The sequence below is a fragment of the Bos mutus genome, chromosome 9, assembly GCF_027580195.1.
Source record: "Bos mutus isolate GX-2022 chromosome 9, NWIPB_WYAK_1.1, whole genome shotgun sequence".
Classification (NCBI taxonomy): Eukaryota; Metazoa; Chordata; class Mammalia; order Artiodactyla; family Bovidae; genus Bos; species Bos mutus.
In genome coordinates this window covers 67,526,482-67,543,590 of record NC_091625.1, presented here as the reverse complement: position 1 = coordinate 67,543,590, position 17,109 = coordinate 67,526,482, and the positions used below count along the sequence as shown (strand labels likewise).

General features: G+C 39.4%; 1 protein-coding gene across 1 annotated transcript in view; it reads right to left on the bottom strand.

The window, feature by feature from the left end:
* LAMA2 (laminin subunit alpha 2) overlaps window positions 1-17,109 on the bottom strand; it is a 707,066-nt gene that overhangs the window by 311,346 nt on the left and 378,611 nt on the right. The gene's annotated exons all lie outside the window — the stretch shown is intronic.

Sequence of the window (17,109 nt, the reverse complement as noted above, 5' to 3'; positions counted from 1 at the left end):
ACAGGAGATGGGCTATTCAACTGTGCTTTGCTTATTATTTTTAAATTATTTTATTGTTCTATAGGGCAGGATTTGGAAGAAACAGAAATCATGAGCATGCAGATTGAGAATGATAGACATTTCTTTAGGAGTAACCTTTATACGAACCTTACCTATCAATGGCAAGCCTGACACACATCATATAAATTCATGTATTCTTTTTCCTGGTGTTGCAGGCTTGCTGAAATAGGTTAATTTCCAGGGAACCAAACACAGCCCCTCCTGTCATTTTTCCTAGTGTGTAGCTTGAGCTTTACAATTCCCAAACAGAGAAGGATCTTTGTTAAAATTGAGAGATTTCTACTCATCACTGAGGGTCACTCACTTTCTGTGGGTCTGAATGCTTTCAGCAAAGCATCACTCCATTTCACAGGCACTTTACCTAGACTATAAGCTATGCTCAGAATGTTGTTGGTCAAAGAAAAAGAAATAAAGCAGCAAATTTTATATCATGAAAAAAATTAATCAAAATTCCAAAAGAAGATACACTTTCCCTTGGGCAATCAAATATGCTTAGTGTGAATGAATGCTGTTATCCTTTTTCATTAAACAAAATTCTTTCCTTCCAACATGCATGCTGAACCCCATACAATGTATGCTTGAGGTTTACATTTGCTGACATTGACAGTAACCTTGTACAAAGGATTAAAAAAAAAAAATAGGAAAGCAAGATCATTTACAGGACAGGAATCAACATTGGAACTTGAATGACAGATGATGCAAATGCTGCAGTGCTTTTCTAAAAAGTTCCACCCCAGCATTGTAAATAGACACTCATAAAACAAAGCTGATCATTTGTATTCTGCTGTTTCCTCCATAATGACAAGCAGAGACCTAGCTTCGCAGCCCTGGGCTCTCTGCGGCCTCTCATGGCAGACCCTGACCACAAACCAACTCCTGGTGATGCTCTGGGTGGAGGAGGAGGAACCCAGATTCCTTTTAGAGTTGTTCCATTGGGAATGGAACACAGCTCACCATGGCTGATTAAACAAAGTTTTTAAATCACAGCTTCTCAATGTCTTCTAAGCTCATTACAGGGAGCTTTATAAGGAACTAAAATTCAGAAAACTTTTATTCCTCTGCTCCACTGAAAAATAGCCCTGTTATAATGTCTTTTCATATCTAAAATAAAAAATATCTGCCTGGACTATAGCACTTGGCATTACTGTAAGTAATGAGGGGTGAATCTATGTAAAAGGTTTTTGGTTCTATTAAGATAAGCTTCCAAAACATGCTTGTTCAAAAATCAACCAGACATTTTCTTAATGATGGGAGTCCAGGAAGGCAGCAGCAAAGGATGTTTCATATATTTCAAAGAGAACTTAATTATTCAGAATTTCCTAAATTAATAAAAATATTTAATAGGAGGTAGGGACTGAGTTTGGAAAGGACATAGATCTATAATGTCACAAACTCTTGAGCTTCTAAATGTATTTTGATTATTAAAATTTAAATTACATGCTATCATCCTTCTAGAACAGGTTTCCTTAAAAAAAGAAAAAAAATCAAGGTAAATTAATTCTTAATTTCCTTAAATCAATTTAAGAAACTTAGAATTAAAGGTAACTCGCATTTTGCCAAAGAAAAGAGCTAAAATGTAATTTGAACACCCCAGATATTGAGACTCAAGATGAAAAGAAAAATGTTTGATTTGTTACAATATTTGATTTGTCAAAGTATTTTCCATACCTACTTATAATAAAGTCATATTATATATGAGGTAATATGAGAGAGTAATGAGGGTGGAAATGGGGGAAAAACAAAAAAGAGAGGGGCCTTTTATAGTTATATACAACACAAACAATGGAGCGGAAGTCAACCTGTTCACCTGAGGGCTTATAGTAGTAGTAATACTAATGAGAAATTGCTTTCTCATTCACATTTCATAAAACAACTTTTTTTCTATATCTTTCATGCACCTCTAGAACTGGTTTTTCAATCATCCATGGGGTCGCTGAGGGTCAGACACGACTGAGCGACTTCACTTTCACTTTTCATTTTCTTGCATTGGAGAAGGAAATGGCAACCCACTCCAGTGTTCTTGCCGGGAGAATCCCAGGGACAGGGCATCCTGGTGGGTGGCCGTCTATGGGGTCGCATAGAGTCAGACACAACTGAAGTGACTCAGCGGCAGCAGCAAAGGAGATCAGTCCTGAGTGTTCTTTGGAAGGACTGATGCTGAAGCTGAAACTCCAATACTTTGGCCACCTCATGTGAAGAGTTGACTCACTGGAAAAGATTCTGATGCTAGGAGGGATTGGGGGAAGGAGAAGAAGGGGACAACAGAGGATGAGATGGCTGGATGGCATGACCGACTCGATGGGCCTGAGTTTGAGTGAACTCCGGGAGTTGGTGATGGACAGGGAGGCCTGGCATGCTGTGATTCATGAGGTCACAGAGAGTTGGACATGACTGAGCGACTGAACTGAACTGAACTGTTTTCATAAGTGAATCCTTTTTGCTTCCATCTAGGTTGTGAAATGGCACCCCACTCCAGTACTCTTGCCTGAAAAAATCCCATGATGGAGGAGCCTGGTAGGCTGCAGTCCATGGGGTTGCTAAGAGTTGGAAACAACTGAGCAACTTCACTTTCACTTTTCACTTTCATGCATTGGAGAAGGAAATGGCAACCCACTCCAGTATTCTTGCCTGGAGAATCCCAGGGATGGGGGAGCCTGGTGGGCTGCCGTCTATGGGGTCGCACAGAGTCAGACACAACTGAAGCGACTTAGCAGTAGCAGCAGCAGGTTGTGAAATAACAGTCAATTTTAAATAGATGCATGATACTGTTACCAGATGTTTTTCCCTCAAGCTAAAAGTGTTCATTTCCATAATATTAAAATCACTGTCTATTTCGTTCACCCTAAGGTATATACTGATGATATATCTCTATATAATTACTTAGTCAAGTACTTATTTAAGTAATTTTTTTAAAAAGGTTGTTTTAATATCATCCTTTAATTGAGAAACTGCATCTCCTAGGAATGGGGCTTCCTGGGAAGCTTAGTGGCAAAGAACCTTCCTGCAATACAGGAGACTTGTGTCGATCCCTGGGTCAGGAAGATACCCTGTTGGAAGAAATGGCAACCCACTTCAGTATTCTTGCTGGGAAAATCCCATGGACAGAGAAGCCTGGTGGGCTACAGTCCATGGAGGTGGCAAAGAGTCTGACATATTGGATGACTGAGCATACCTCCTAGGGTTAATTATTTATTCTCTGCTGAAGATGAAGCTCCAATACTTTGGCCACCTGATGCGAAGAGCTGACTCATTAGAAAAGACCCTGATGCTGGGAAAGATTGAGGGCAGGAGGAGAAAAGGACGACAGAGGATGAGACGGTTGAATGGCAGCACTGACTTGATGGACAAGAGTTTGAGCAAGTTCTGGGAGATGCTGAAGGACAGGGAAGGCTGACATGCTGCAGTCCATGGGTTGCAAACAGTTGGCCATGACTGAGCGACTGAACAACAACAAAACTCCTTTGCTTCTATTTATCTATCAACTGCATCAAATAATCTCTTTATAAGAAATGAAACCAAGAATTTCTTGGTATTGTTTCCAGCTAATGTGTCTTCCCCAGAGGGTACACATCACCGGAGAGAGTCTTTGTAATAAGTCAGTTATTTGTTGTTCAGTCACTCAGTCGTGTCTGACTCTTTGTGACCCCGTGGACTGCAGCACACAAGGCTTCCCTGTCCTTCACCATATCCTGGAGTATAGCTCAAGTTCATGTCCATCGAGTCTGTGCTGGCATCCAACCATCTCATCCTCTGTCGTCCCCTTCTTCTCCTGCCTTCAATCTTTCACAGAATCAGGGTCTTTTCCAATGAGTCAGCTCTTTGCATCCGGTGGCCAAAGTATTGGCGCTTCAGGCTTAGCATCAGTTCCTCCAAAGAATATTCAGGCCTGATTTCCTTTAGGATTGACTGGTTCGAACTCCTTGCAGTCCTGGAACTCTCAGGAGTCTTCTCCAACACCACAGTTCAAAAGCATCAATTCTTTGGTGCTCAGCTTTCTTTACGGTCCAACTCTCACATTCATACATAACTATTGAAAAAAAACATAGCTTTGATTAGATGTATCTTTGTTGGCAAAGTAATGTCTCTGCTTCTTAACAGGCTGTCTATGCTTGTCATAGTTTCTCTTCCAAGGAGCAAGTGTCTTTTAATTTCATGGCTTCAGTCACCATCTGCAGTGATTTTGGACCCCAATAAAATAAAGCTATAAAAACTTCCTTTCTATGGAGTATTTGTTTTCTGGGGAACAAGCTGTGGAAATACTTGGAATATAAGTTGTCCTTTCATAGATAGCTTTGGATGAAGGCTTCTCTGTCACTTCTCCATCTATATTGTGCTCCATAGTCCAAATGCTATATTGACTTGGCTCCTTCACCTGCTTGCTTCTCCACTCTCCAATAATTCCTTCAGTGTCCCAGTCTTCACTATCTCCTTCAAATCAAATGTGCACAGAGCTGCAAGTCATCAGTTGACTTTATTGTCCCTGCTAGATATTATCTCTGGACATTTGTTAGTTTTGCTATCAAACTCTGAGGTATGGGGTATTACCACCCCATTTTCTGTACTTCTACTCATCCAACCTTACTTATTTGATCTACTTCAGCCTGCTTTCCACACTTAGAACTTCACTAACAGTATGTCTTGAAAGGTCACTTATCAGCTCTATCTAGCAACCACAAATGGGCTTTTGTCCAATTCCATGTGATGTATAATAATTCTTGAGATTCTTGACTCTTTGGTTTCCTACTGCATTAAACTTTTCTGATACTTCTTTCCCTGGAGTATGACAGAGGTACCTCTGTCTCCATTATAAATACATTTTCTTTTATTCTATACTCAGTATTTGGATGTTTCTAAGATTCTTACCCTTTTTTGATTATCCTTTCTTACTGACTTTCCATTCCTCTCTCATGGATTGAACTGTGTTCAGCCCTGGTTTCTCAATCTGTATCTTCTATCCCATCCCATGTTCCTAGATGAATTTGGTCATGGTGCCATAACAAAGGTCCAGAAACTGGCTAAACAACAGAAACCTGATATCAAGGCGTCAGCTGGGAGAACCCCCGTCACCTGCCCACTTGCATCTATCACTAGCATTCTGTATTAATAAATCTACTTCTTGCCCATCCAAAAAAAGAAAAGATGTCAGCAAGGCTGGTTTCTTCTTAGGCCCCTCACCTTGGCTTGTAGACGGTCATCTTTTTCCTGTGTTCTCCCATGGTCTTCCTTCTGTGTTTGTTTGTCTCCTGATTTCCTCTGCTCATAAGGAAAAGTCATGGTGTATTAGGGACCACATTAAGTGCCCCGTTTTAGCTTAGTCAGAATAAAAGATCCTTTCTTCAAATTCAGTCTCATTTTGAGGTTCTGGGAGTTAGGACTTCAACATGTGAATTTGAGGGGGACAGTTCAGCCTGTAACATTTCTGTACTGAAGGACTGTTTAATAACAAACACTCAGAATACCCAAAGTTTATTATCTGGCTCTTCCCAGGAAACAAACAAGTATTTTGCCAACTTCCATGTCACATGAGTCAAGCCATTGCTTCGTTTCTCTGCTGTAAAGTGGAAACTATAGATACTACATAATATTGCTTTCACTCTATTATTTGAATCAGATCAGTGCCTCCATCCTATTCCTTGAGATGCTTCTTGTCTAATTTTCTGTTCCCATTGCTATATCATACTCACTAGGTCCTCATCAAGCATTTGAATTCCATTCTCTGACTTTAGTTTTTTTGTTGGGGAAAGTTTTATCAACAATTACTTCTGCTGTTGCACTTCCTTAATGAAGAACCTGCAGTGGCCCTGAGATCTATAGTGTCATTCAAGTTTCCATGCAGTTTCAATACTCTGTAGGCTCTATCTAGCTCCCTGTTCACTAGCTCTGGGCACAGATGCCCCAGAGCACTGCAGTAAACTCACAAAGGCACAGTGGGATGCTGTAAATGTTTGAAGGAAACAAAGAAACACTATGTATCTATTGGACCCCACACAAACAACTAGCTCTGGGTAGTTCACAATTTTATCAGATAGTATTCCATATTCCTCTAGAGGATATTTTCAAAATTTTGAGCTATGTTTTTATTTACTTGCATTTTCAGTCACGTCATATCTTTGTTAAGGAACTTTTTCAGGGAATGTTGTGATTAAAAACCAAGTGTTGTACAAAAATTAATGTGTAACAGAAAATAAGGGCAGCAGGGTCTTATCTGATTCTAGGTTTTGAAAATTTGAATATTACTCATCAAGCAAGATCCCATTAGTAAGTAACTATAGTAATTTATGAAGAAAATAAATTATATTGTTTAGATTTATGTGAATTATTTTTTAATGATTGCTAAGTTGCCAAATTACAAATTTTTGTTGTTGTTGTTCAGCCCTAACTACTGTGGCACATTTCAGTTGATCTATCTAGGTTGGTCATGACTTTCCTTCCAAGGAGTAAGCATCTTTTAATTTAATGGCTGCAATCACCATCTACAGTGATTTTGGAGCCCTAAAAAATAAAGTCTGACAAGGAAAGTTATGACCAACCTAGATAGCATATTCAAAAGCAGAGACATTACTTTGCCAACAAAGGTCCGTCTAGTCAAGGCTATGGTTTTTCCAGTGGTCATGTATGGATGTGAGAGTTAGACTGTGAAGAAAGCTGAGCACTGAAGAATTGATGCTTTTGAACTGTGGTGTTGGAGAAGACTCTTGAGAGTCCCTCGGACTGCAAGGAGATCCAACCAGTCCATTCTAAAGGAGATCAGTCCTGGGTGTTCTTTGGAAGGACTGATGCTAAAGTGGAAACTCCAATACTTTGGCCACTTTATGCGAAGAGTTGACTCATTGGAAAAGACCCTGATGCTGGAAGGGATTGCAGGCAGGAGGAGAAGGGGGAGTTGGTGATGGACAGGGAGGCCTGACGTGCTACAGTCCATGGGGTCGCAAAGAGTCACAACTGAGCGACTGAACTGAAGAGAAGCAAATGTTGAAAAAGTTTTGGAATTCCCAATCCAGCCTTTTCTTGTATCCATTCTGCTACCTATATTTGCTTAAGGTAATTTTTCTGCTGAAACTCTCATTCTTACAGCTCTCTGACCATTGAAATGCCTCTTTTCTTTCTTTGCCTGGATGATGCCCCACTGGACAGAAGACTAGGAAAAAGAAGCTCTTTTAGTGATGCTCTTAAAATCTACTGAGAAGTCAGCAGCAACCACAACTGGTAAAAGAGCTAAAGGATTAAACACACACACACACACACACACACACACACACAAACAGAACTCTGTATAAACCAACTCTTCCCATAGCAACGAAGAATTCTAACAAAACATCACACACATTGTTAAGTTATGCTTACTGTGCATAACTTCAGCTCCCCACAATTTTGGACTTTGTAGACTTAATTGTCAGTTTTATATTTGACATTTTCATATTAGTTCATCTTGGGGACAATGTTGATTTCTCTAATTTTATGAAGTGCTCCATGTACAGAGAATAGAAGATTTCATTTTCTCTGGCTATTAAAAACCAAATTGTCATCATCTATTGGCTAGAAATATTTGCTTTCCCACAGGTAGAAATAAGTGCAATTCCAGTTTGCTTTAGGGCAATTGTTATCTTTACTGGATGGATTAGACTATATTTACCAGAGATGAAAACTTTATCCCTCTTCAATAGAAAGAGAAAGTGAATTTAATGGAGATATTTCATTCCGAAGGAGTCCCCAAAGACCTAGCCTTTTACGTTTCCCCTTAATTATGCTTCTTGGTGGCTTAGAGGGTAAAGAATATGATTGCAATGCAGGAGACCCCAGTTCAATCCCTCCCTAGGTGGGGAAGATCCCCTGGAGAAGGGAATGGCTACCCACTTCAGTATACTTACCTGGAAAATCCTGTGGACAGAGGAGTCTGGTGGACCACAGTCCATGGGGTTGCTGAGTGTTGGACACGACCGAGCAACTAACATTTTCACTTTTTCACTTATCTATTAAGCAAAATTCTCTTTGGGGAGATTTAGTTATCAAGTTGCAAAGGCACTGCAAGACAAAGGAGCAGCGCCCATCCCTTCCTGGAGATGGTTCTTAAGCCCTTCACTCTCCTGATTCTCAATTTCACCCCATTAAGAATAGAGCAACACAAGTAGCTGTTTCCCACGAGTACCTGTCTTAATTCTACCTTCAGGGGAAAGAAACAGCTTGATTGCAAGTAACATTATAGTTACTATGCAATATATAACCTCATGTCACACATAATAATGTACTGTGCAGGCAGCACATTGCATTAAAGATTTAATGAGGCAGGAAAGTTTTCCCTCATGAGTGGAAAAGGCTGAAGTTAATTCATAAAGCTAAGCTTTATGAAAGTATTTTGTATTAAGTTTTGTGTGTTCTCTTTTCCCCCAATCCAGGAAATATGAATGAATTGAGGGGTGAAGAATGGATGCTCTATGGAGGACAATCTATCTGCAAGGAAATTTTTTTTCAGAAAAATAAACCTGGAATATTTGGTTCTCTGATATTAGAACATCATAATTCTTACTTCACGAAGTGGGGCGTAAAACCCAATATTTGCTTTTCTTACCACAGCAAATATTTCAGGAGGAACATACTAAAATCAAAGGAGGGAGAGGCTTTGTAATATTGAGCAAGATAAATGAAACATACCTGTCAATTTCAATTTAGTATCACAAAGTGGGCAGGTGATTTATCTTTCTAGATTCCAAGCCCCAGAGTTTTAAACTCGGAAAAGGGGCCTCCCATTTAAGTGTTATTACTTCATTCATTCACAGAGATCTCTTTCAAAACAGAAGTGTCCCACTTCAGGACTTGTTCTGTTCTTGCTTAATACATTTAGAACATTGCAATAAGAGCGCATTCTCTCCTTTCAAAGTACAATAATTATTAGAATAGAACAGATGCAAGATGATGCTGAATTAGAAAACAGACAGAATTTACATGGGAGATCATAAAGTCATATCATCTTTAATGCATAGAAAGTAGACTTGGAGTGGTGGGTGTCAGATGGAGATAATGCATTCTAGAAATATTGCTTTGGAAGGGAAGAACCTTCTTTATGTATTCCAAGAGACACATAGGAAAAAAAAATTCTTGAGGAATTTTACTTTCTGCCTGCCTTATTTCTCCCTTTCTTTTTTTTTCTTTTTTCCCATCTCTGCTGCTTTTCCTGCCCTCTTTTCTCACTTTATAATCTCCCCCTACCCATCTCCCTCTCATCTTTCTTCTGATTTTTTTTTTTACTTTTAGACTTGGTCACTTTCAACCTGATAAGATAATTTTGCATTCCTTTGTACTTGGTATCATCTAAAGTTCATACATTAAGTAAGACAGAGAAAGATTAACATCATGTGATATTGCTTATATGTGGAATCTAAGAAAAAAATGGTACAAATGACCTATTTACAAAACAGAAATAGGGTCACAGATGTAGAAAACAAACTTAGGGTTATCTGGGAGTAAGGGGGGTGTAAATTGTGAGATTGGGATTGACATATACATGCTACTACATATAAAATAGATAACAAGAACCTACTATATAGCACAGAGAGCTCTATTCAGTACTCTGTAATGACCTATATGGGAACAGAATCTAAAAAAGAGTAGATATATGTATATGTATTGATGCTGCGAGGGACTGGGGGCAAGAGGAGAAGGGGACGACAGAGGATGAGATGGATGGATGGCATCACTGACTTGATGGACGTGAGTCTGAGTGAACTCCGGGAGTTGGTGACGGACAGGGATGCCTGGCGTGCTGCGATTCATGGGGTCGCAAAGAGTCGGACACGACTGAGCGACTGACCTGATCTGATCTGATAATGGATTCACTTTGCTGTACAGCAGAAACTAGCGCAGCATTATAAACCAACTATATGCCACCAAAAATTAACTCAAAAATAAAATAAATTAAAAAATAAAGTTCATATGTATCCAAAGCAGTGACAAAAATCATGAATGTGACAGGGCCAAGGACAGAGTTTTGTGGCAGCCACAAGAGACACTCCCTCGGTGTGCGTGCGTGCTCATTCACTCAGTCATGTCCAACTTTTTATGACCCCATGGACTGCAGCCTGCTAGGCTCCTCTGCCCAATATAGGATTCACAGGCAAGAATACAGGAGTGGGTAGCCTATCCCTTCTCCAGAGGATTTTCCTGACTCAGGAATCGAACCCAGGTCTCCCACATTGCAGGTAGATTCTTTACCATCTGAGCCACAAAGGAAGCCCGTCCCTCAGTGTAACACTCACTAATTGACCAATCAGTCTCCCTGCAGCACAGTCCTTCAACTCTGTATGGAACTACCTAAACTCATTTATTCTTCCTAACTTTTACCATGCTTTCCAAATTCTCACAACCCACCTCCTAGCCAATATTCATATACAATGTTTCCTATTAACACTGCCGAGAGATAATCTTTATAGTGTTCTCATTGGCAGAGGAAAGACAAAGTAATCGTGAAAGATACATCCTGGAGGGAGGAGCCAAGATGGTGGAGGAGTAGGACGGGGAGAACACTTTCTCCCCCACAAATTCATCAAAAGAGCATTTAAACGTCGAGTAAATTCCACAAAACAACTTCTGAATGCCGGCAGAGGACATCAGGCACCCAGAAAAGCAATCCAACTCTTCGAAAGGAGGTAGGAAAAAATATAAAAGACAAAAAAAGAGACAAAAGAGGGAGGGACGGAGCTCCGTCCTGGGAAGGGAATCTTAAAAAGAGAGAAGTTTCCAAACACCAGGAAACCTTCTCACTGCCGAATCTGTGCCGAGCTTTGGAAGCACAGAGGGCAACATAACAGGGAGAAAAAATAAATAAACAATTAAAACTCGCAGATTGAGAGCCCTACGGTAACTCCCCCAGCGGAGAAGCAGCGCAGACGCCTGCATCCGCCATTAGCAAGCGGGGGCTGGGCAGGGAGGCGCGCCGTGGGCTGCATCGCTGAGAGTAAGAATCTGGCTTGAATACCCTGAGCACTATCTGAGCGAAATAATTTGGGCTAGCAAACCAGACTGTGGGATATCTACCACGCGAAAAGCCAGCCCTAACCTAAGACCGCCAGGCCCGCGCACGGAACAAAGGACTGAACAGAGATAGCCGGCTGCAGACCTTACCCCTCCGGTGACAGGCAGCCAGAGCTGGAAGGGGGCAATCGCAGCCCCAGAGAGACATTATCTATAAAACTGTAAGCAGGCTTCTTTGCTAACTAAAATTTCTTGGGGGTCTGGATGGTCAACATCTGCCTGAGAAGGTGCGCCGGTTTTACACCCAGATAACCGAGTGGCGGGGAGGCGTTAAGTCGCAGCATTGGCGCTCGCCAAACACCTCATCACCTGAGCTGCTCGGACCTGGGAAGAGCACAAAACGCAGGCCCAACTGAGTCTGTGCCTCTGAGGACTACCCGAGTGCCTGAACCTGAGCGGCTTGGACCTGGGAGGTGCATGCAACCCAGGGCCAGCCTCGGATTGTTCCCAGGGGAACAACCTAGAGCCCCAGCAGTGTGGGCAGGGTGGCTACATGCGCCGTGAGCGGGGACAGATCCAGGGTGGCTGAGGCACTGCGAGCCCACACCAGTGTTATTTGTTTGCAGCATTCCTCCCTCCCTCCCCAAAGCACGACTGAACAAGTAAGCCTAAAAAAAAAAAAAAAAAAAGTGTCCTCCACCATCCCCTTTGTGTCAGGGCGGAAACCAGATACTGAAGAGACTAGCAAACAGAAGAAGATATAACAGAGGGAAACGCCTTGGAAGTTACAGGCAATAGACCAAAACCCTGGGGTTACTACAGACTACATAGGAAGGGGCCTATAGATCTTGAGAAACATAAGTCTGACCAAGGAACTAGCCAAAAATGAACTGAACCCACAACAACACCAAGAAAGTCCTAGATATATTTTTATTATTTTTACGATCATTCTTTCTTTTTTTTTTTAATTAAAAAAAAATTTAAGTCCTCTATTGTTCCTTTAATTTTCACTTTTATAACCTATTACTTTGCAAAAAAAAGACCCTATTTTTTTTCTTCTTCAGCAAACTTCATATATATATATTTTATAATTTTTTGACCTTTTTTTTTTTTTTTTTTTTTTCTTTTCTTTAACATTGTATTTTTGAAATTCCAAACTCTACTCTAGATTTTTAATTTTTGCTTTTTGGTATTTGTTATCAATTTTGTACCTATAGTATTTTTTTATATAATTTCTGTGACTTCTTTTTTTCGTCTTCTCTGTTTCTTTCTCTTCTTCTTCTATATAACATTGTATATCTGAATAATATCAATTTTGTACCTGTATTTTCTTTATAATTTTTGTGACATTGTTTGTTTTTGTTTGTCTGTTTTCTCTCTTTATTTTTCTTCTTCTTCTTTTTCTTTTAACATTGTATTTTTGAAATTCCAAACTCTACTCTAGATTTTTAATTTTTGCTTTTTGGTATTAGTTATCAATTTTGTACCTGTACTTTCTTTACAATTTTTGCGACCTTGTTTGTTTTTCTTTGTTCGTTTTTTCTCTCTTTCTTTTCCTTCTTCTTTTCTTTAACATCGTATTTTTGAAATTCCAAACTCTACTCTAGATTTTTAATTTTTGCTTTTATGTATTTGTTACCAATTTTGTACCTTTAAGAACCCAATCTTCAGGACCCATTTTTCACTAGGGAGCAAGAATACTGGCTTGACTGCTCTCTCTCCCTTTAGACTCTCCTTTTTCTCCACCAGGTCGCCTGTGTCCCCTCCCTAACCCTTCTACTCTACCCAACTCTGTGAATTTCTGTGTGTTCCAGACAGTGGAGAACACTTAGGGAACTGATTACTGGCTGGATCTGTCTCCCTCCTTTTCATTCCCCCCTTTTATCCTTCTGGCCACCTCTGTCACCTTCCTCCTCCTTCTCTTCTCTGTATAAATCCGTGAACATCTCTGAGTGGTCCAGTTGTGGAGTGCACATAAGGAAGTGACTACTGGCTAGCCCACTTTCTCCATTATTGATTCACCTCATCTCATTTGGGTCACCTCTAACTCCCTCCTCCCTCTTCTCCATGTAACCCTGTGAACCTCTCTGAGTGACCCTCATCGTAGAGAAACTTTTCATCTTTAATGTAGATGTTTTATCAATGGTGCTGTATAGAAGGAGAAGTTTTGAAACTACTGTAAAAATAAGACCGATAACCGGAAGCAGGAGACTTAAGTCCACACCCTGACTCCAAGGAACTCCTGACTCCAAGGAACATTAATTGACAGGAGCTCATCAAATGCCTCCATACCGACACTGAAACCAAGCACCACACAAGGGCCAATAAGTTCCAGGGCAACACATACCAAGCAAATTCTCCAGCAACAAAGGAACACAGCCCTGAGCTTCAAGATAGAGGCTGCCCAAAGTCACCCCAAAACTATAGACATCTCATAACTCACTACTGGACATTTCATTGCACTCCAGAGAGAAGAAATACAGCTCCACCCACCAGAACACCGACACAAGCTTCCTTAACCAGGAAACCTTGACAAGCCACCTGTACAAACCCACACACAGTGAGGAAACGCCACAATAAAGAGAACTCCACAAACTGCCAGAATACATAAAGGACACCCCAAACTCAGCAATTTAAACAAGATGAAGAGACAGAGGAATACTCAGCAGATAAAGGAACAGGATAAATGCCCACCAAACCAAACCAAAGAGGAAGAGATAGGGAATCTACCTGATAAAGAATTCCAAATAATGATAGTGAAATTGATCCAAAATCTTGAAACTAAAATGGAATCACAGATAAATAGCCTGGAGACAAGGATTGAGAAGATGCAAGAAAGGTTTAACAAGGACCTAGAAGAAATAAAAAAGAGTCAATATATAATGAATAATGCAATAAATGAAATTAAAAACACTCTGGAGGCAACAAACAGTAGAATAACAGAGGCAGAAGATAGGATTAGTGAATTAGAAGATAGAATGGTAGAAATAAATGAATCAGAGAGAATAAAAGAAAAACGAATTAAAAGAAATGAGGACAATCTCAGAGACCTCCAGGACAATATTAAACGCTACAACATTAGAATCATAGGGGTTCCAGAAGAAGAAGACAAAAAGAAAGACCATGAGAAAATATTTGAGGAGATAATAGTGGAAAACTTCCCTAAAATGGGGAAGGAAATAATCACCCAAGTCCAAGAAACCCAGAGAGTCCCAAACAGGATAAACCCAAGGAGAAACACCCCAAGACACATATTAATCAAATTAACAAAGATCAAACACAAAGAACAAATATTAAAAGCAGCAAGGGAAAAACAACAAATAACACACAAGGGAATTCCCATAAGGATAACAGCTGATCTTTCAATAGAAACTCTTCAAGCCAGGAGGGAATGGCAAGACATACTTAAAATGATGAAAGAAAATAACCTACAGCCCAGATTATTGTACCCAGCAAGGATCTCATTCAAGTATGAAGGAGAAATCAAAAGCTTTTCAGACAAGCAAAAGCTGAGAGAATTCTGCACCACCAAACCAGCTCTCAACAAATACTAAAGGATATTCTCTAGACAGGAAACACAAAAACAGTGTATAAACTTGAACCCCAAACAATAAAGTAAATGGCAATGGGATCATACTTATCAGTAATTACCTTAAACGTAAATGGGTTGAATGCCCCAACCAAAAGACAAAGACTGGCTGAATGGATACAAAAACAAGACCCCCCTACATATGTTGTCTACAAGAGACCCACCTCAAAACAGGGGACACATACAGACTGAAAGTGAAAGGCTGGAAAAAGATTTTCCATGCAAATAGGGACCAAAAGAAAGCAGGAGTAGCAATACTCATATCAGATAAAATAGACTTTAAAACAAAGGCTGTGAAAAGAGACAAAGAAGGTCACTACATAATGATCAAAGGATCAATCCAAGAAGAAGATATAACAATTATAAATATATATGCACCCAACATGGGAGCACCACAGTATGTAAGACAAATGCTAACAAGTATGAAAGGAGAAATTAAAAATAACACAATAATAGTGGGAGACTTTAATACCCCACTTACACCTATGGATAGATCAACTAAACAGAAAATTAACAAGGAAACACAAACTTTAAACGATACAATAGACCAGTTAGACCTAATTGATATCTATAGGACATTTCATCCCAAAACAATGAATTTCACCTTTTTCTCAAGCGCACATGGAACCTTCTCCAGGATAGATCACATCCTGGGCCATAAAGCTAGCCTTGGTAAATTCAAAAAAATAGAAATCATCCCAAGCATTTTTTCTGACCACAATGCAGTAAGATTAGATCTCAATTACAGGAGAAAAACTATTAAAAATGCCAACATATGGAGGCTGAACAACACGCTGCTGAAGAACCAACAAATCACAGAAGAAATCAAAAAAGAAATCAAAATTTGCATAGAAATGAACGAAAATGAAAACACAACAGCCCCAAACCTATGGGACACGGTAAAAGCAGTCCTAAGGGGAAAGTTCATAGCAATACAGGCACACCTCAAGAAACAAGAAAAAAGTCAAATAAATAACCTAACTCTACACCTAAAGCAACTAGAAAAGGAAGAAATGAAGAACCCCAGGGTTAGTAGAAGGAAAGAAATCTTAAAAATTAGATCAGAAATAAATGCAAAAGAAACAAAAGAGACCATAGCAAAAATCAACAAAACCAAAAGCTGGTTCTTTGAAAGGATAAATAAAATTGACAAACCATTAGCCAGACTCATCAAGAAACAAAGGGAGAAAAATCAAATCAACAAAATTAGAAACGAAAATGGAGAGATCACAACAGACAACACAGAAATACAAAGGATCATAAGAGACTACTATCAACAATTATATGCCAATAAAATGGACAACGTGGAAGAAATGGACAAATTCTTAGAAAAGTACAACTTTCCAAAACTCGACCAGGAAGAAACAGAAAATCTTAACAGACCCATCACAAGCATGGAAATTGAAACTGTAATCAAAAATCTTCCAGCAAACAAAAGCCCCGGTCCAGACGGCTTCACAGATGAATTCTACCAAAAATTTAGAGAAGAGCTGACACCTATCCTGCTCAAACTCTTCCAAAATTGCAGAGGAAGGTAAACTTCCAAACTCATTCAATGAGGCCACCATCACCCTAATACCAAAACCTGACAAAGATGCCAAAAAAAAAAAACTACAGGCCAATATCACTGATGAACATAGATGCAAAAATCCTTAACAAAATTCTAGCAATCAGAATCCAACAACACATTAAAAAAATCATACACCATGATCAAGTGGGCTTTATCCCAGGGATGCAAGGATTCTTCAATATCCACAAATCAATCAATGTAATACACCACATTAACAAGTTGAAAAATAAAAACCATATGATTATCTCAATAGATGCAGAGAAAGCCTTTGACAAAATTCAACATCCATTTATGATAAAAACTCTCCAGAAAGCAGGAATAGAAGGAACATACCTCAACATAATAAAAGCTATATATGACAAACCCACAGCAAACATTATCCTCAATGGTGAAAAATTGAAAGCATTTCCTCTAAAGTCAGGAACAAGACAAGGGTGCCCACTTTCACCATTACTATTCAACATAGTGTTGGAAGTTTTGGCCACAGCAATCAGAGCAGAAAAAGAAATAAAAGGAATCCAAATTGGAAAAGAAGAAGTAAAACTCTCACTATTTGCAGATGACATGATCCTCTACATAGAAAACCCTAAAGAGTCCACCAGAAAATTACTAGAAATAATCAATGACTATAGTAAAGTTGCAGGATATAAAATCAACACACAGAAATCCCTTGCATTCCTATACACTAATAATGAGAAAACAGAGAGAGAAATTAAGGAAACAATTCCATTCACCATTGCAACAGAAAGAATAAAATACTTAGGAATATATCTACCTAAAGAAACTAAAGACCTATATATAGAAAACTATAAAACACTGGTGAAAGAAATCAAAGAGGACACTAATAGATGGAGAAATATACCATGTTCATGGATTGGAAGAATCAATATAGTGAAAATGAGTATACTACCCAAAGCAATTTATA